At 39.3% G+C, this 21,044-nt stretch overlaps 1 long non-coding RNA gene across 1 annotated transcript in view; it reads right to left on the minus strand.

Annotated features, from left to right (window-relative positions):
* The window catches only part of LOC135971101 (uncharacterized), a 42,167-nt gene extending 21,359 nt beyond the window's left edge, over positions 1-20,808 (minus strand). The window contains exon 1 of the long non-coding RNA XR_010587185.1: positions 20,652-20,808. This is a non-coding gene — a long non-coding RNA (uncharacterized lncRNA). The remainder of the gene's footprint in view (positions 1-20,651) is intronic.
* Positions 20,809-21,044: the final 236 nt, after the last annotated feature.

The raw sequence follows: 21,044 nt of genomic DNA on the forward strand, positions 1-21,044 counted from the left end.
TGGCAGGCACTGGTACTTTTCACCAGTACGGTTGTTGTTATTCAGCACAGGCTGGAGTGCAGTGGCACAATCTCGGCTCACTGCAACCTCTGCCTCCTGAGCTCAAGCAATTCTCCTGCCTTAGCCTCCTGGGTAGTGGGGATTACAGGTGTCCGCCACCGTACTTGGCTAATTTTGTCTATTTTTAGTAGAGAAGGGGTTTCGCCATGTTTGTCCTGGATTTTGAGGACAAAAACAGTGCTATGATCAAAGTACATTTGGTCATCTTGACCCAGATTGAGCTGTCCGAAAATTCACCTGACAAGAACATTTTCAGGAATATAATCCTGATGGACGATGAGTGTGTGAATATTGGACAAGTCCGAAAGAGGGAACATTTCTCTTCGGAAGGGTGATCTGCCTTCTGATCTCTCCTCACCAATAAAGCTGCTCATTCTTGAAGAGCTCCAGCATTTTTGCTTTGGGAACGCCTCGTATATTTGTAGCTTAGGGAAATAATTCCTGCCAAATGGTTTTAATTAAAAAGAAAAAAAAATCCTCCTTTCTTGGTATCATCTGTATTCAGTTGAGAGGAATAGTTTGGGAGAACATTAATCTAAACCATCCTAATTTTCTTATTTTCCAATTCATTACTTTTTATTTTGGATCAACTGACTTTTACCCTTTCATTTTTATATTTTTTCCCCTTAAGTGTCTTACAATGTTGATTCTTTGGATTTTTGAAGACTGTAATAATTTGGCATTAAACACAGTGTCCCACATTGGATCCAAGCACACACTGATTTCCCTGTCACTCTTATTTTTTATCTGTTAAATGTTTTCTGAAGCCAGGTGGGATGTTTATTTTAAAAAGGCAATCTCCAGTATGGAGTCGTTTCTTCTGAATATTGAACAATCAAGAAATTTCTTTAAGCCATCGATAATTAGAAAGCATCAGAGGTTGGAATGAATTTAAACTCTAGTTTAAATTTTCATTGAGGACAGACAAGATGAAAACCCAAATTGGCAAAGAGAAAAAGCTGGCTTTAGAGAAAAAATAGGCCCCAAATCTTTATGGAGTGGCTCCATCCATCAATGGGCTCTGGAATTGCTGTGACTGCTGGATGTATAGAGATTTTTCTGGAGGACCGAAGTGAGAAAAGAAGGAACTAGCTAAGTCCTACTCACAGAGCTCCTCATTCTCCATTCCTCATTTCTCCATAAAGAAAAATTATTTCAAAAGTTAGCATACCTTTTACCCAGTCAGCATGAGTATAAATAAAGACCCATAGGCAAACTACCCAGAGCTTGAGTTTTGTAAAGCAAATTAAAGTCTCATTTAATAAAAAATTAATAAACTATTTTTGGAGCAGCTTTAGGTTCACAGCAAAATTGAGTGTAAAGTAAGAGAGTTTGTACATCCCTGTCCCCACAGGTGCACAACTTCCCCAAGTATCATCACTCACCACAGTGGTACATTTGTTACACTGAAGAACCTACATTGACACGACATTACCACCCAAAGTCCATAGTTTACATCAGGGTTCACTCTTGATGTTTTGCATTCTATGGATTTGGACAGGTATAAAATGACATGTATCCACCATTGCAGTATCCTATAGAATAGTTTCACTGCCCTAAAAAGCCTCTGTACTCTGCCTGTTCATCCTTCCTTCCACCTAAAACACCTTGCAACCTCTGATCTTTCATCATCTCCATAGTTGGAATCATGCAGCATGCAGCATTTTTAAATTGATTTCTTTCATTTAGAAATATGCATTTAAATTTCCTCCATGTGTTTTTATGGCTTGATAGCTCATTTCTTTTTAGCACTAATTATATTATGTTATCTGGATGTATATTAGTTTATTTATCTATTCATCTGCTGAAGGACATCTTGGTTGTTTCCGAGTTTTGGCAATTATTTACAATAGATATCCATGGTAGATTTTTATGTGGACATAAATTTTCAACTCCTTTGGATAAATATCAAGGAGCACGATTTATCAATCAAATGTAAAAATATGTTTAATTTTATAAGAAACTGCCCAGCTATGTTCCAAATTGGCTATTCTGTTTTGCATTCCCACCTACAGTGAAGGAGAGTTCCTGTTGCTCCTCATTGTTTTCAGCATTTGGTATTGTCAGTGTTTTAGATTCGGGTCAATCTAATAGGTGTGTAGTAGTATCTCGTTGTTGTAATTTGCAATTCCCTAATGACATATGATGTTAAACATCTTTTCATATGCTAACTTGCCATGTGTATATCTTCTTTGGTGAGGTGTCCATTCAGATCTTTAGCCCATTTTTTAATTGGGTTGCTTGTTTTCTTATGCTTCAGTTTTAAGTGTTCCTTGTATATTTGGAATCACAATCCTTTATCAGATATGTCTTTTGAAAATATTTTATCCCACTTTGTGGCTTGACTTCTCATTCTCTTGACGTCTTCTTTCACAGTGCAAAAATTTTTCATTTTAATAAAGTGCAGCTTATCAATTATTTATTTCATGGAATCATGCCTTTGATATTTTATCTAAAAAGGTATTGCCATACCCAAAGTCATCTAGGTTATTCCCTACTTTTTGTCTTTTAGGAGTTGTATATATAATTTTGTGTTTTATGTTTAAGTTTATGATTTATTTTGAGTTACTTTTTTGTAAAGGGTATAAGATTATGCCTAAATTCTTTTTTATTTTTGTTTTTCTGAATGTGAATATTCAGTTGTTTTGCCACCATTCTTGAAAAGACTCTCTTTTCTTCATTGCTTTGTCTTTGTTCTTTTGTCACAGATCAGTTAACTATATTTATATTTATATTACTGAGCTCTCTATTCTGTTCCATTGATTATTTGTCTGTTCTTTTGCCAATACCACACTGTTTTAATTACTGTAGCTTTATTGTAAGTCTTGAAGTCACGTAGGGTCAGCCCTCCAACTTTGTTCTTCCCTTTCAGTTCTGAGTTGGCTATTCTGAGTATTTTGCCTCTCTATATAAACTTTAGAATCAATTTTTTAGTATCCACAGAATAACTTGGTGGGATTTTGATTGGATTTGCTTTGAATCTGTAGATCGAGTAAGGAAGAAATGACATCTTGACAATATCGAATTTTTCTGTCCATGAATATGGAACATCTCTCTATTAGTTCTTTTAAAATTTCTTTCATCAGAGTTTTGTAGTTTTCCACATATAGGTCTTATACATATTTTGTTAGATTTATACCTAAGTATTTAATTTCGGGGGTGTTCATATAAAAAGTAATGTGTTTTAAATTTCAAATTCCATTTGTTCATTCCTGGTATATAGAAAAACAATGGGCCTTGTATATTTCTCTTTCATCCAGCATGATAATCACTTGTGATAATCACTTACAGTTTCAGGATTTTTTTTTTTTTTTTTTTTTGCCAACTCTTTTGGATTTTCTAAATAGATAATCATGTCATCTGTGAAAAAAGAGTTTTATTTCTTCTATCCTAATCTGCATACTTTTTATTTCCATTTCTTGTTGTACTGTATTAGTTAAGACTTTCAGTACAAATGTTGAAAAGTGATGGCAAAAGGAGACATTCTGATCTTGCTCCTGATTTAGTGAGAATGCTTCTAGTTTCTCCATCAAGTATGATGTTACCTGTAGGCTTTAAAAAAAAAAAAAAACAGGGTCTCACTCTGTCACCCAGGTTGGAATGCAGTGACATGATCACAGCTCGCTACAGCCTTAACCTCCTAGGCTCAATAAATCCTCCCCTCTCAGCCTCCTGAGTAGCTGGGACTACAGGTGCACACTACCATGCTCAGCTAATTTTTTGATTTTTTTTTTGTAGAGACAGCGTCTCACTATGTTGCTCAGGTGGTCTTGAACTCCTAAGCTCAACCAACCTCTTGCCTTGGCCTCCCAAAATTTTGAGATTACAGGAGTGAGCTACCATGCCTGGCCACTGTAGGCTTCCTGTAAATATTATTAATCAATGGAGAAAGCTTTCCTCTACTTAGTTTGCTGAAGGTTTTTATTATGAATGGGTGTTGGGTTGTGCCAAATGCTTTTTCTGCATTTATTGATATCATCATGCAATTTTTTGCTCTAGCTCATTGTTATGATGGATTACATTGATTTTCTAATGTTGAGCCAGTCTTTCATACCTTGGATAAATCCCACTTGGTTATGGTGTGTAATTATTTTTAAACATTGTGGGAACTGATATGGTAATATTTTGTTGAGAAGTTTGCATCTATATTTATGAGAGTTATTTGTCTGTAGTTTTCTTTTCTTATAATCTCTTTGTTTGGTTTTGGGGTAATAGGTAATTAGGGTAATGGGTAATGCTGGCCTCATAGAATGAATTACAAAGTGTTCCCTATATTTTCATCTTCTGAAAGCAATTGTAGAAAATTGGTATAATTGTTTCCTTAAATACTTGGTAGAATTCACCAGTGAACCCATCTTGGCCTAGTGCTTTCTCTTTCAAAAGCTTATTAATTGTTGATTCCTTTTTTTTTTTTTTAGTGGATGTAGGCCTATTTAGATTTCTATTTCTTCTTGTACGAGTTTTGGCAGATTGTATCTCTCAAGAAATTGATCCATCTTATCTAGGTTATCAAATTTGTGGACATAACATTGTTCATAATATTATTTTTTTAGTCACTTAATATCCACAGGATCTGCAGTCAATTATATTAGTAATTTGTGTCTTCTCACTTTTTTTTTCTTAGCCTGGATAGAGGCTTATTGATTTTTATTGATCTTTTCAAAGAACCACATTTTAGTTTTGTTAATTTTCTTCATTGATTTCCTATTTTCAATTTCATCGATTTCTGCTCTAATTTTTATTAGTTCTTTCCTTCTGCTGAGTTTATATTTAATTTACTCTTTTTTTTTCTAGTTTCCTAAAATGGAAGCTTAGATTATTTATTTTAAATCTTGTTTTCTAATATATGCATTCAATGTTGTAAATTTCCCTCTAAGTATTGCTTTTGCTGCATCTAATTTTGAAAAGTTGTATTTTTATTTTCATTTGGTTCCAATTATTTTTAACTTTCGCTTTTCTACTTCGATCCACATGTTATTTAGAAATGTGTTGGCCAGGCACAGTGGCTCATGGCTGTGATCCCATCACTTTGGGAGGCTGACGTGGGTAGCTCACCTGAGGTCAGAAGTTTTCCAGCTATCTTTCTGTTACTAATTTCTAGTTTAATTTCAATGTGGTCTTAGAGTACATTGTGTGATTTCTATTATTTTAAGTTTGTTAAAGTGTGTTTTGTGGCCCAGAATGTGGTCTATTTTTGTGAATGTTTCATGTGAGCTTGAGAAGAATGTGTAATCTGCTGTTATTGGATGAAGTAGTTTATAGATGTCAATAATATCCAGTTGACTGGTAGTGCTGTTGAGTTCAACTATGCCCTTACTGATTTTTTGCCTGCTGGATCTGTCCATTTCTAGTAAAGGAGTGTTAAAATCTCCAATTATAGTAGTGGATAATCTATTTCTCCTTGCAGTTCTGTCAGTTTTTGTCTCATATTTTGATGCTCTGTTGTTAGACGCTTACACATTACAGATTGTTATGTCTTCTTGGAGTACTGATCCCTTTATTATTATATAATGTGCCTCTTTAACCGTGATAACTCTGCTTGTATTGGAGTCTGTTCTATCTGATATTAATATAGGTGCTCTCTTTTTTTTATGATCAGTGTTAGCATGGTATATCTTTTTCCATCCTTTCACTTTAAATCTATACATGTCATGGTTTTTATATTTAAAGTGGATTTCTTCTAGACAACATATAATTGAATCTTAATTTTTTATTCTTATGTTTTGGCCCACTGTGACAGCCTCTGTCTTTTAATTGATGTATTTAGACCATTGATATTTAAAATGATTATTGATATAATTAGATTAATATCTATCATATTTATTACTATTTTCTATTTGTTGCCCTTGTTCTTTGTTCCTTTTCTTGTCTTCCACTCTTTTTCTGCCTTTTGTGGCCTTAACTGAGCATTTTATATTATTCCATTTTCTCTCCTTTCTTAGTATATCAGTTATATTTCTTTAACATTTTTTAGTGGTTGCTCTAGAGTTTGAAGTTTACAACTAATTTGAGTCCATTTTTAAATAACACTATACCAATTCACAGGTAGTACTAGTATCTTACAAGAAAATATTCCTAATTCATTGCTCCCATCCCTGGTATCATTGCTGTAATTCATTTCACTTGTGGATATATGCATACCTACTGAATACATTATTGCTATTATTTAGAGCAAACTGTTATCTGTTAGATCAATTAAGAATAAGAAAAATAAAAGTTTTCGTTTTGCCTTTACTTATTTATTCTTTGATGCTCTTTCTTTCTTTGGAAACCTGAGTTTCTGACCTTTATTATATTCATTTCATTTCAAGAGCTGAGCTTCTCTTAACTTTTCTTGCAAAACATATCTGCTAGCAACAAATTCCCTCTGTTTTTTGTTTTGTTTTGTTTTCCTGAGAGAGGTTTTATTTCTCCTTCACTTCTGAAGGATAATTTCACAGGATACAGAAATCTAAGCTGGTCATTTTTCCCAGCACTTTAAATATTTTATTCTACTCTCCTCTTGCTTGCATGGTTTCTGAGGAGAAGTCATATGTAATTCTTATCTTTGCTACTCCATAGGTAAGACGTATTTCCCCCCTGGTTTCTTTCAATATTTTTTTCTTTATCTTTGATTTTCTGAAGTTGAATATGATATGCCTAGATGTAGTTGGGTTTTTTGTTTGTTTGTATGTTTTATTTTTCTTGCCTCATGTTTTCTGAGCTTTCTGGATCTGTGGTTTGGTGTTTGACTAATTTGGGTGAATCCCTCAGTCACCATTGCTTCAAATATTTTTTCTATTCCCCTTTCTCATTATTCTCCATATAGTATTTCTTTAATTTGTTTTAGTTATTTATATAAACATAAATAACTCCTTTTGTAGTTGTCCCCACAGTTCTTGGATATTTTGTTAAGTTCCCCCACCCGCCCCCCGCATTTCTTTTTTAATCTCTGCTTTTCGGTTAGTTTTAGAAATTTCTATTGTCATATCCCCACGCTCAAAGATTTTTTTCCTCAGCTGTGTTCAGTCCACTAATGAATCCATCAAAGGCATTCTTCATTCCTTGTGCAATGTTTTTTTCTCTAGAACTTCTTTTTGTTTTTTCTTAGAATTTCCATCCCTTTGCATACACCGTCCACTTGTCCTTGCACGTTGTCTAGTTTTTCCCTGAAAGCTCTTAGCATATTAATCATAGGTTTAAGAAATTTTGAATCTGATAATTTCAACATTCTTGCCATATCTGACACTCGTTCCATTGCTTATTTAGTCTTTTCAAGCTGTGTATTTTGGCTTTTAGTATGCCTTATAATTTTTTCTTAAAAAAGGGATACAATGTGCTGGGCAAAGGAAACTATGGTAAGTAGGTCTTTAGTAATGTAGCAGTAAGGTGTGAGGGGAGGGGATGTATTCTACAGCCCTGTGATTAGGTCTCAGTCTTTTGGTGAGTCTGTGACCCTGGGCTGTGAATTTTGCCAGCGTTTCTTAGTTTCTCTCTCTCTCTCTTTTTTTTTTTTTTTCACTCTCCGAGTGGGGAAGAGTGGGTTAGAGTTGAGTAATTATTTTCCCCCATATGAAAGACTAGAAAGAACTGAAGCTGGGTATTTTTCTTCCCCCACCTGGAAGTCTAGAGTGAGCTGGAATTGGGTAATTACCTCACCGCATGTGAAAGGCTAGAAAGAACTGTAGTTGTATATTTCCCTTTCCCCAGGTGGAAGGCTAGAGCTGGCTACAGCTGAGTTATTTTCCTTCTTCCAGTAGGTTTAGGCTGTTATAAAACCACAGCAAGTGAGGCTCTAGTACAATAGCTTCTCCTGGGCACAGGCCTTGTTAAGAAGAACAAAATGCTCTGGTATATGTTAAGATGGTTCCCTTACCCCTTCCCTGACCAGAAACCCAAGAGGATTTTTCTCTGATACTTATGGTGAGAACTTGGTAGAGTTCCTGGAGGTAAAACCCATGAAAGTGTGCCACCTCCCTCATGACTAGGCCCTCCTGGAGTTTTAATCTTCACACTTGTTCACATCTAGTCTACAGCAATTTATCAATTACAGTTCAGGTTTCTCTACGCAGAACGGATTCCTATAGAAGTTTCTACTTCTGGATTTCTGCCACAGTAAGTTGTGATTCTCTGTAGATGGTTGTCTGTCTCTTTAATTTTGGGGACAGTGGTTTTCCTTGTGACCTCACTTCTTTGGCAGACCTAAGAAGAGATGCCAATTTTTCAGCTAGTTCAGCTTTTTGCTTATTGTTAGGATGGAGTGATGAATTCTAAGCTCCTTATGTGCTGGGCTGAATACTTGAAGCCCCACTCACTGGTTTTTAAACTTTAAAATATTGAATGAACACCCCACATTATAAAATGAGTCAGAATTCAACTATAGTGGTGTTAAAAAGAAACATACAGGCCGGGCGCGGTGGCTCAAGCCTGTAATCCCAGCACTTTGGGAGGCCGAGGCGGGCGGATCACAAGGTCAGGAGATCGAGACCACAGTGAAACCCCGTCTCTACTAAAAATACAAAAAATTAGCCGGGCGCGGTGGCGAGCGCCTGTAGTCCCAGCTACTCAGGAGGCTGAGGCAGGAGAATGGCGGGAACCCGGGAGGCGGAGCTTGCAGTGAGCCGAGATCGCGCCACTGCACTCCAGCCTGGGCAACAGCGTGAGACTCCGTCTCAAAAAAAAAAAAAAAAAAAAAAAAAAAAAAAAAGAAACATACACACACACACACACACACACACACACACACACACACACATGCAATTGTTTTATGATCTCTAAATCAAGCTTTCTCTAGGCTGAGGTGTATGTTTTCTCTCTTCCATGTTGTGATGTTCTCTGTTATGGGTCTTTACATGGGAAAGGCAAGAATTAGAGTCTTGGGATAGATTTAAGAGCTGGTGAGGCTCCTCCTTCCCCTCAAACTTCCCACCTTCCAGAGCCTAGAATCACTAAGCTGGGAATGGACTTTGGCTCCTTCTCCTTTAGGAGTTCCTGACAAGGCTTCTAGAACCAGTGACTACAATCTGAACCACTGGGCCCAGGGCAGGAGGAGCTTGCTCTTCCATCTGTCTTCTGGTCCTTTAGGGCTCCCTGCAGAGAGGCTCTGGGGCAATTGCTCACAACTGACTGGTGATATGAATGTGGGTAGATTCAGTAGGGGCATGAGTATGGACTCCCTGTTCCTAAACATTTTCCCAAGTTTTTCTGAAATCCATCAGTATTTACTGCCTTCTCCTTATCTGTTGTTATTGTGGGTTATGGTGATTTTTAAAGAATCCATTTTAAATAAGATGAGGCCTTTCTTTTCCCATTATTTTAAAAAATTCTTTTTCAAAGGTGATCCTTACAGAGCCAATATTCTCAAATTCTGTTCTTACTGCTCTCTCATTTCCCTTCGTCCCTGTTCCTCTGTTTGAATATATACAACACACACACACGCACACCCCAAGAGGGGACTCCACTAAGGATAACTCACCCATTTCCCTAGGAGGGAACTAGGCACCTGCAGGTCAACATGGCCTGAGAAGCCAGAGTTGTTTAGAGTGTGGGCTCCACCTTAATGTGAATCTGTTTCTTTAATTAATATTTCCGTGAACTAGGCTGGTAATGTATCCTCTCTTTCTTCATTTTCTTCATCTGTAAAATCGGGGTGATGATCATAGTATCTACATGTAAAGTACATTACAAAATGATGCCACTCCTTTATTCTTTGCTAATAATGGCCACATTTACTGCGGCCTTCTAGGCCAGATGCTGTTCCAAGCGCAAGTTTTGGTAGGCAGAACAGGAGAGATTGGTGGTGGGGGTGGGACTGCTATGAGCGTGACATGGGAGAAAGAGAAAGAGCACCAAAAACCGAGCTAAGAGTTGCAGAATAGCAAAAGCTGAAGTTCAGTTCAAAACAAATTTCATCTCTTCTATCTCCAACTTTCCTAGACTTAGTCTTGATCAATTACTCCAGAAAACCTACAGGAATGTGGCTGAGGGAGACAGTGAGGACTAATATTTCATTTCTCCCCACTCCTCCTTCTGAGGAACCCAGGACTTCATTGTGGACCCCTGTATTAGTCCATTTTCACACTGCTACAAAGAGCTACCTGAGACTGGCTAAGTTACAAATGAAAGAGGTTTAACTGACTCATAGTTCTGTGTGGCTGGGGAGACCTCAGGAAACTTAAAAAGGTGATGGGAAGCAAGGCACGTCTTACATGGTGGCAGGAGACAGAAAGAGCAAGGGGGGAAATGCCACACTTTAAAACCATCAGATCTTGTGAGAACTCACTCACTACCATGAGAACAGCATGGGGGAAACTGCACCCATGATCCAATCACCTCCCACCAGGCACCTCCCTAACAGGAGATGAGATTTGGGTAGAGACGCAGAGCCAAACCATATCAACCCTTTTCTACCTCCCTACTCCAAGCACCATCTCCCTGGGAGGGGCTCTGTAAACTGGCCCTTACTTGAATGAAAGAAGCCGGCTCAGATTCAAAGTTGTGAGTGTTTTTTGCCATGTCTCAGCTGAGTCAACCAGGTGAGCACCAGGCATTCTGGCTTAGGGTGTGGAGGATGGTGTTTTAACTGCAGCTTGAGGTATTACAAGTCCAGAAAATCCCAGAGGACAAGACTACGATAGCAGCTGACGGCAGGCCACATGAATAGCAACCCTACATGATATGTGTTCAGGGCTTCCCAACGAACCAGTGAGAAACACAGGGAAACATATTGCCTGCTTTACAGAGTTCAGTGATCTTCTCAAGGTTAAACACTTGGAAGAAACTGGTGGAACTTTCTGATGCACATTTCCGTGTTTTCTGTTTGCTTTTAATGAGTTGTTGACTACTTCCTGCTATTTAAACTGCTATACTTCATTTTGCAGCCCAGATCAGATTACAATTGTATATAAAAAAGAAGAATATGATCTCAAAATAGAGAGGGATTTTTTCCATAAGTCACGAAAGCAGCACCTGCAAAGCAAAAGATTACTTATAGTGTTTTTGTTGTTTTAAGTTTTAAAATTTAATGTAATCTGAGTGAAAAACCAGCCACTGACTGGGGAAGATAACTGATCTTCGTGTAATCATCAAAGGAAAAGTATCCAACACATAAAAAGACTTTCTATAAATCAGTAGGATGAAAAGTCAAAATATTCAATAGAAAAATGGGCAATGGATATAAACCAGCAACACACATACACACACACACACAAAGAAACCAGAATGTGAAATCAACTAAGAGTAGGAAAATGCAAATTAAAACAATAAGCTCCCATTTCCCCACAATATTTCCAATACTAGGGAATGTTAGACTTTTCCACTTTTGTCAATCTAATGAGTGTGAAATGATAACTCTTACACACAATGTGGGAGATGGTCCAAATTGGTGCAATCAATTTGGAGAAGAATTTGACAACACGGAAAGATAAAGATGTACCTACTCTTAGACCCAGAAATTTCACTCTATTTATCTACCCCTCAAAGACTCCCATACACATATAAAGATACATTAATGAGAAAGTTCATTTGTGGTATATTCATAATTGTAAAAAATGAAAATAAATGTACATCAACAGAAGAATAAATAAATAAACGCAGGATATTCACAATGGACACATCTACAGTAGTTAAAATTGATAAAGAGATGCATGTATCTACAGATATAAATCTCAAAACATATGGTTGAGTGAGAAAAGCAAGCTCCTCTGTGCCCCTTTCAGCTCTAACTCTCTGTGGATCTGATCCTTGAAGGTGGGGAGGAAAACTAATGATTCTGTGCATCCCTCAATCAGTGAGGGTCCTCCCTGACAGATAGGACTAAGCACAGGCCCCCAAGCATCCCATGCCCAGTGCTGATGAGTTTGCTCCTCAGCTGTGGTACTAGAAGCTGCTCCCCCAGCAGCCCAGAGCAGATTCCAGGGCCCTCCCCCTTGCTCTTCTTTCCACATATCAATGTGGGGCAAAGGTATCAGTTCCGCTGAGGCAGGAGGAAGCCCCCAGCAGGCAAGGAGCTGGCATAGTGTTTAGGGCCTGAGCTCAGAAAACAGACAGGGTCTGGGCCCTGCATTAGGTGGAGAGTCTGAGGCTGGGTGGTTGTGCTGGGAGCCAGAGCACTTTGGGAGAAGCTGCCAAAATCACTTAGACAAGCACTTGGGGGAATTTCAGTTGTCCCCAAAGTACCTTTTAATTTGAAAACAATCGGGAAGCAGGTCGGAGGATTTTTCATCATTTGGCAGTGAGTGGTCTTGGAGAGCCTGGGCTGTGTTGCTGCAGGCTCCAATTAGGTGTGAGAAGTGGAGGCTAGTGCCTGCCAGCTGGGCAGGAGCCAAGCAGCTCATCAACCCTGGTCTAATCAACATCAGGGGCTCCAGCGTCAAGTACACAAAGACCAATGGTACCATTCATCACACGGAGCTCTCCAAACACTGAAGGGTGCTCGGGGGTTCTGTAGCAAATCTATGCACTGAGGGCCCAAGATGATACCACTCAGAGGTTTCATAAAGTAGAGATGCTGGTGACATAGTTATAGTAAATGTAAGTGGTTGAATGGTGCTGGGCAACTTCTGTCTTTCCAGGCAAAGGAGGAGGGGTAAGGACAGCTTTAGACAGAAACTCAAGACAGATACAGAACTAGGTGACTGCTTCCTGGAGGGGGCTCTGAGGTGTGGGCTCTGGGTCAGGCCAGGATCCCAGCTGGGTGATCACGGCCAACTGTTTGACCTCTCAGACCCAGAGTCCCTGGTTGTAAAATGGGGTCATGATAGTGCCAAATTCATAGAGTGGTGGTGAAAAGAAATAAATCAACTCAAACACTGGACACAGTGCCTGAAGCATAGAAAGTGTTCAAAAAGACAGAGAAGATTATATAAATAATAAACTAACAAACTGCTTTCCTGAGGCCTAGGAGGTTTGAATTAAAGACTGTCAATTGCATGACACTTAGCATTGAACCTGAGAAAGGCTTTTGTAAAAATGTCAGATGTTATTAGCAGCTGGTTTTATAGATGAGGAAATTGAGGCTTCAGAAAGCAGTGGCTTGTATGAGTTCAGGTAACCGGTTTGTTAAAAGGTTGGGATAAGAATCCAGGACTTTTGACTCTAAATCCTGTCTTGTCATCATAGCACACAGCAAGCCATTTAAAAAATTATGTCAATTATATCTTCTAAAGCTAAAGTATGCAAGGTATAAATGTTAGAAGAATAGAAAAAAAAAAATCTCTAAATGTCCATGTTCCCTAATGTGGAATATCCCTTAATGGTGAGATGGTCCAGGTTGTATCAGCATGGCCTGCACTGCACTGTGGACCTGCCTGTCAGAAAGAAATCTTCTTCTCCAAGAAATCCTGTACCTGTAGCGACAGGTGCCATTTGAAGAGGGTGCCACTGCCTTCACAATCCCTTTCTAGGCATTATTTCATTTATTTTTGCCCTGATACGGCAACCCAAGAGTCACTCATTTTTATTATTATTTTTTTCTTAAAAAATCACTTCCATGGAAATACAGAAGTGTGTGGTTTTTTTTGTTTGGGTTTGTTTGTTTTAACATAGAGTCCTGAAGGGAAACACTCAGAAAGTTGCAGTGCCTAGAAAGGTACTTCAGACACAGGTTCTTAACAAAATTCACACTAAGAAGGGTTGACCCATCAAGGCTGAGGTTCACTGTAGTGTGTTTATACCCGATAAGGCATGAACTGCCTTCTACGATCGCTGCATTTTTCCTCATTGCTGTATCAGTGTACTCGTCTTCTTGTATTCATTTATTTACATATCCACTTTTACTTGAGAGCAGGGTCAGTGTCCTTCTAATCTGTGCCAGGCAGGGCCTAGCACTGATGATACTGCAAGCCTAAATGCATTGGAAGAGAAAGAGTGTTCCCACATATTCTGGATCCTACTGTTTGGGACGTCGTGCAGATTTTACCAAATGATATTTTACTTCCCATTGTCTTTATTACTCAAAAGTTGTGTACTGAGTCCCTGGCCCTTGGAGATCTGGATCAAATTAACTCAACCCTGCTCTCCCAAATCCACCACTGGCAGGAGCCCATGAGTCCAACGAGTCTCCACTTTCTCGTGAGGTCCTCCTCCTGTGCTTGTCCCACACTATGTGTTGTACCATGAGGACCATACAACAGAACACCTGCCCCCTTTCTGAGTTCCACGGAAAAGAAAATATGAACAGAAGAGTCTGGAGCAGAAATGGAGTCTCGTGACACAGCAAGGCAAGGAACTTCATGTGGAAGAGCAGCCTCAACATGCCTCTCCCACAGCCTCATCCAGCCCCATGACTGCGTGCTTCACCTGCCGGTACCCGCACCTGGTCCTCTCTGTCCACTTGGCTCCATGCTCTGTCTCCCTCCTCCTTGCATTTCTTCTCTTCTTGTGTATCTTCTCCCTTTATCCTCAAAGCAAAATGTGAATTTCTCTCATATCCAGTGCAAGCCAGTTTTACATTATACTTTGAAGTTTTGTGGCCAAGAAACACCCAAGCCCTTGGGGTCCCAAAACATTTCTAAGCAACAGCTATTAAGATAATAAAACTTTGTTTCATCTCATTATGTAAGGATCCCATAAAGTTTATAAGTAACGCCAGATAGAAAGTCTTCTCAACTCTGCTTTCTATCAAGAGGAAAGTGAACGTTTTCGTATTCTGGGACAAAATCAAAAACAGAAGCTAATTTTCAACTCATCAGCCTGGTTCTCATGCATCATGTGAGTATCAGTGCCAACCTGCCCAAGCTGTAAACTCCAGAATCAGAATGTCCCTCAGACACATTCTCCCAGGGCTGCAGAATTTCCTTTTTACCTTCACTCTCTCCTCTCGTTTTTCCTTCTCTTATGAAAAACCAGTCACTGATGAAATAAGCAAAGGGGCAAAGTGGCCCGCCCCTCCAACTCTGTGAGTCCCGTCAGCCTCAAGCCCCTCCTTTTCTCGCCCTCCGGGCAGAAGTGCAGAGCTGCTGCTGCCAGCAGGCCAGAGCGCAAAAGGGCAGTGTTCTCAGCTTTAGAGCTGAGGAAGGACGGCGTGGGGAAGCTGGGGAAGGTCAGTGTGGGGAGAGGAAGAAGTGTCTACTAACTACAAGACCCACTGACAACTGCTTGGCTCACAGCCTTTGAGGCCTGAATTTGAGGAAACAATTTTGCTTTGGATCTGTCAAGAAAGTACATTAAGCACTTAGATCATTTACAATCCTAATAGACTTTCCCCTTCGCATTAATTGCAGGGAATTCATATGCATATGTATTCCTTTGACTGGCAGCCTGGCAAGTCCCTTTCTCCAGGGCTCCGGGTTCCAAGTAATCAATTTGCAGAGAAACTTTACAGAATCCTATTTAGTTTTAATGCTGGGATGCCTGGATGACACCACTGGTTGTCTTCTTTAAAAGGCTTTAACTTACTTGTTCCCTCTTTTCCTTTAACCCCATGGCTCCCCAAACCAACAAAAACATCTAAAGGTAAATAAGTCCATGAGGTAGCTCATAACTGAAAACACCTGTGTTATACTGGAACCAGTAAAACAGGCCATGTTCGGTTAAACTTCCCCACTGCTCTTCCACCTCCACTCTCAAAACCAAAAAATAGCCAGCTCTGTTAAGAGTGTCTATTTTTCTTGTTAAAAATAGATATTTCTAAATTTAGTGTTTGTTAAAATTAAAAAATCTAAAAGCTTATTTGCAAACCAGCAAAGAACCTAATACCAAGAAATTGCATTTAGATTGATCTGGAGGGGACAAGAACAAATGGGCTCCGCATTAAAGTGGTTCCCACAGCTGTCGTTTCTACTTGATTACATTAACCTCAAAATGATACGAATGTGTGAGTGTCCTCGAATATAGGCTAATTTAATCAGAGTCTATTTTCAGTGGTTTGGGGGATGGGGCATTGTTGTGGGGAAGGAATAAAACTTTGTGTCTACCAACGCTCATAGTAAGTGACCCTTAGTCACTTAGTGATTTTAGCTAAAGCAACTTGGTCATACAGTGGCCTTCTCTAGGGGCACCACACCTGAAGCTCTCCATGGAATAGCCAGCGGCTTGTCCCCCATGTCCCTATTTTAGTGCTAGTCCTACAATTTCCACCTCGTTATAGATGCTGCTGGCATTAGAGTGGCCCACTATCATTAAGAGAAATGGCCTGGGTTCTTAAAGCTAAAATGCAAATACTTTGAATCAATTGAGTGTTTTCGGCTGTGAAGAGGGATGGTCACTAGCTTCCCCCTCCTAAGAATCTAGACTTTGTTGGTTTCTCTGAAGTCATTGTCAAATATGGGAAGAAGTGGGATGAGTTTCGTACGGCATATACCAAATGTCAGGAGTCCTGATGCTCCTTGCAGAGTGATTTCTAGGAAACGTCCTGAAAGCTTGTCCAGATTGTCAGAAAGAACAAAGGCTTCCTGTCCCTTAGATAAGGTTCTTAAAATTAGAGGATGTCTGAAGAAGAAACATCTGTACCCCAATAAGTTACAGAGGCTCAACTCAATGAAGACCCGAGTGTCACAAGCTGGGTCTCCTGAATAACAGACTTGAACACAGGAAGTTTACACAGGAGTGCTTTGGGGATTGAACACGTGTAAAAGAAGAGAAGAAAGTAGGACTGGGCACAGTTGAACTGTGATGCTGAATATCTCAATGGAAGACACAGTCAACCCTGCAGGGAGTTCTGAAGGTGAAATCATCTTTAGAGGTGCCCCACATGGAGAAGAGGAGAGAAAGGGGATATTATGTCTCCATATTCATTAGTCACTGGATATGAGCCACCCAGGAAGGAACTCAGGAAGTGTTTAAAGGCATTTTGTTTGTTTTTACAAAAGGTGGGTGGTGCTATTGGACTCTTTGTAGTTTCTCATTCCTTGGAAACATGTTTATTTCTTTAAACATAATACACTGGCCGGGCGTGGTGGCTCAAGCCTGTAATCCCAGCACTTTGGGAGGCCGAGACGGGCGGATCACTGGGTCAGGAGATCGAGACTATCCTGGCTAACACGGTGAAACCCCGTCTCTACTAAAAAATACAAAAAACTAGCCGGGCGAGGTGGTGGGTGCCTATAGCCCCAGCTACTCGGGAGGCTGAGGCAGGAGAATGACGTGAACCTGGGAGGCGGAACTTGCAGTGAGCTGAGATCCGGCCACTGCACTCCAGCCTGGGGGACAGAGCGAGACTCCGTCTCAAAAAAAAAAAAAAAAAAAACACATTTTGTAGTCTGTATCTTATAATTCTAATATTTTAGGTCTTTATGATCTGGTTCTATTGTCTATTTTTTTCTGCTGGTTCTCATTTATGTTTTCATGTTTGCGCAACTGGTCATATTTGACTGTAGACCGGTTGTTGTATTTGAAAAATAATTTGAGAGTGATTGAACTCTGAGATGACAGAATTTTTCTCTGGAGACCATTCTTATTTGCTCCCAGAGCGTTACCAGTCTAGATCTGCTTAGTCTAAGTTCAAGGATTGAGGTTCCTTCCATCCAGTTGATGCAAACCTGGGTGGCAAATCCAAGCAAAAGTTGGTTTCCTTTAGGCTTTCCATTTCCCTGAGGGCATAGACCTTGGACCCAGTTTAATATCTATGAAGAGAATAGGCTCCTCACCATGGGTGGACCCAAGCTTTCACTTTTTCCTACTTGCTTTGTGAGGCCACCAAGACAGCACTTCAGTTTTGCATGTTTCTTCAGGTTTGGAAAATGCTATTGGGGTCAAAGTAGCTTTGTGTACTCAACTTACCTTCCTGGGATTTTGTCTTCTATACTTTTGTAGATTAAATCTTCACTATCTTATTAACTGTTGGATTTTTTAAGAAAAAAAATAAGTAAGAAAATTATTTCTCCCAGCTTTTTAAAAACTGTCCTTATTGGGAAGGAAGAAACCTCTAGTGTTTCTTGTTTATAGTCAAACCCTGTAGTATTTTCTATGAGAATTCAAGGTAGGTGGGGAGGCATTTTATTAAATACCTTAAATTTGCAAGCTTCTGTTGCTTCTTGAAGTTGAGGCCAATTAAGTCATATATTAGCTGTGCATTTTTCTAAGAATTTAGAAATAAAATTTAAGACCCATACTAAGCATGGATCTGATTTTCTACTTAGAATGTAACAACATAAACATAAAATTTTATATCAAACTATCAAAATTTCTCTCAATCCAATAGGATATGATACCTAAACTTTTAAAATAAAGCTGTAGAAATATCTATATCATCAATGGTATTTTTAAGTCCTTCATAGTTTACCAGTTTTGATACCTTCTTTGAGGATAAGAAAGTCCACTATTTTTTCAATATAGTAGAGACATCATTTTCAGTGACAGGAAGAAAATTCAGGCCCTCCTTATAATTAGAGAGTCAGCACATAGTAATTACATGAGAGAAGCCTCTCAGACATAACAATGTAATTGTAACCAACCAGTGTAGGATAATTTTCCTTACCTAAAAAGTGCCAAACACAATTAACGTTGACTAACTTTCAAAAGAATTATGAACTTTCATCTCTCAGATTCAAGATTAGTCCAGCCTAGAGAGACGAGTCCTCTATTTCGGGAACTAGTCGCCCACAAATGGACCCTCATGACATAAATGAAACCCGAAACTCTTTTAAGTGCCAGATTTATTTCCGTGAGGTCGATTTAAACCAAAAAGATTTCATTCTCTCAGAAAAATTATTCCTTCTTCCTTGCAATGCTGTGGTTTATAATAGAGTTATTATTAGCTTTGACCACAATTATGCCACTCTGACAGCTCCCACCTGCCTGGACCAAGAGTGACCTCTTATCCCTGGAATGCTGATTACTCTTATTCTTCATGCTACTGGGCTGGCACTCAGCATTGCACAATGACGCTTAGCTTTTTATGGGCATGGCTATTTCCTGAAGGAGACTGAACTCTTGGAGAACAAGGACCCTGCCTTGCTATATCTTATTATAGATCCCCGAAGTGCCCAGTACTGGCCCTTTTTACAGAAGATGCTCAATATTTGTTTATGATGGTAATGATGATTCATGTTTGACTTGGGTGACAAATTAATTTTATTCATTCTGTTTCCTCAACCCCTAGCACATTGCCTGGCCCAAAGTAAGTACTCAAGAAAAGCTTACTGAATGCATGAACAAATGAATTAATGAATCATTAGAATTTTAAAAACTAGTTAGAAACACACACATACAGAATGGAGAACATTGTGACCAGATTATTTCTTAGCCTTTGTTTTTAAAAATACAAAAATAATCCCGCTTTCTTTTCTTTTAGTTGACCACAAGAAGATAGGTTGTGACTTAATTGTTTTAGCCAAGTGCTATTAAATACCACACTCCTTTTTCTTGACTGAGGAATACAGAATATAAATGTAGAGTGCGCTCCTGTCTCCCCAGTGTCATTGCCTTGTTCTGTGAACAAACGCAGAGGTCCAATGTTTGTGGCAGGCAGTCTTCTACTCACTTCAGAAGAAGAATATGACAATGTGACCCATCCCCGGAGACGGTGAGCACACAGGACATTGGAAAGCTCCCTTTGATCATAACAAGAAGAAGATGTCAAAATGATGTAAAGAAACAAGTTTAAACTTCAGCTAAAAGTTAAATGACCAGCACTGATTTCACATTGAATCATTCCTTTGCTAGAGTATTACTTTCCTGATTAGACATATTATGCTCTAAGAGTCCTTCCAGCTCAAAGATTCAATGCAGTATAGTAGGAAACAATAGATTTTAAAATTTGAAGACCTGAGTGTCAAATTCTAGTTTCACCTTTTACAAGTTGTGTGACTTTGAGTAAGTCACATAATATGTCTGACCCTTCAATTACTCCTGTGTGGACTGGGATGTACCATTCCTGCATGATTTCTCACAGGATAACCCTGAGTCTCATTGAGGACATGCATATGAAAATGCTTACCACTAGTCAGATGTTAGACATTAATTGATAGTTAAGGAAACAGGGGCCCTGAGAAGATAAATATCTTCCCAAGAGACTCTAGAGATCCTCTGGCTGAGCACTTCCTGAAGCATTTCCTTGCCAACAGTGTTAGTTCCACAGAACACTCATTTCACAAGTGGCAATAGCCATGACATAACATAATTATTTCAAACAAGTATGGGAAATTCTGTGCTGAACAAAAATAAGCACATTCTTTAACTGCAGGACTTATCAGAACCATTAACATGGTCATGTCCTTTGTGACTGTCTAAGCATTTCCACCTTTTAATAGACAGGCCGTCACAAGATTAGGATTTCATGGAGCACAACATAGGAAATGCTGACCTAGTTTATTGCCTAGGCTTGATTTCACAGTCTGCTAATTCAGTGCTACTGCAAGTACCCAAACACCAGGTTGCAGGTTGATAAATATTTGTTCCTCATCTGTGATAAGAAAAAAAGCTTATGAAATTGTAAATCCACAAGTCATCAAAAAAAGTCTTGCTACCACCACCACCACCACCACCACCAACAACAACAACAGCAAACGTCTGTCAGTGGAACATAGTGAACTTATTCTGGTGCAAGCTCCACCGCTGTGCATACCAGCAGTGGTCCCCAGGCTACGCTTTGAGTAACATTTCTCTAATTAATTGGATAAAGATGCAGCTTTAGTGAAAAAGCAGAATCTAAAGAAAGGAAATCTTTTTCACACCTTGTGCTTGGCAGCACATGTGAAGTCTGGAAGTTGTCTGATTCAGAAAGCCCCAGGCTCCCAGTGGTCAGAGGGTTGGCCATCAGGCAGATTGGATTGCTGGTTGGCAGCGTCCACCCCAGCCTTCCTAACTTCAGTTGCTAGTGCACTAACTGGATGCAACTCTTAGTCATCACACTGAAGAGATGATCATCCCAACAGGATACAAAGCCAAGCCCTGCCAGGCTCCTTTCCAGACAAAAGCTGATCTAACTGAGGTGTATAAAAGGTAGGCAAATTAACTTCCCGTTAGCTCTTTAAAAATACTGTGGAAATGCTCACTAAACAATAATCCTCAAGTCAGGGTTTCCATGAGAAACAAGTGAAGCAGTCAAATGGGGGAAACTGAAGAGT

This window comes from Macaca fascicularis, chromosome 6 (genome assembly GCF_037993035.2).
Source record: "Macaca fascicularis isolate 582-1 chromosome 6, T2T-MFA8v1.1".
NCBI classification, from domain to species: Eukaryota; Metazoa; Chordata; class Mammalia; order Primates; family Cercopithecidae; genus Macaca; species Macaca fascicularis.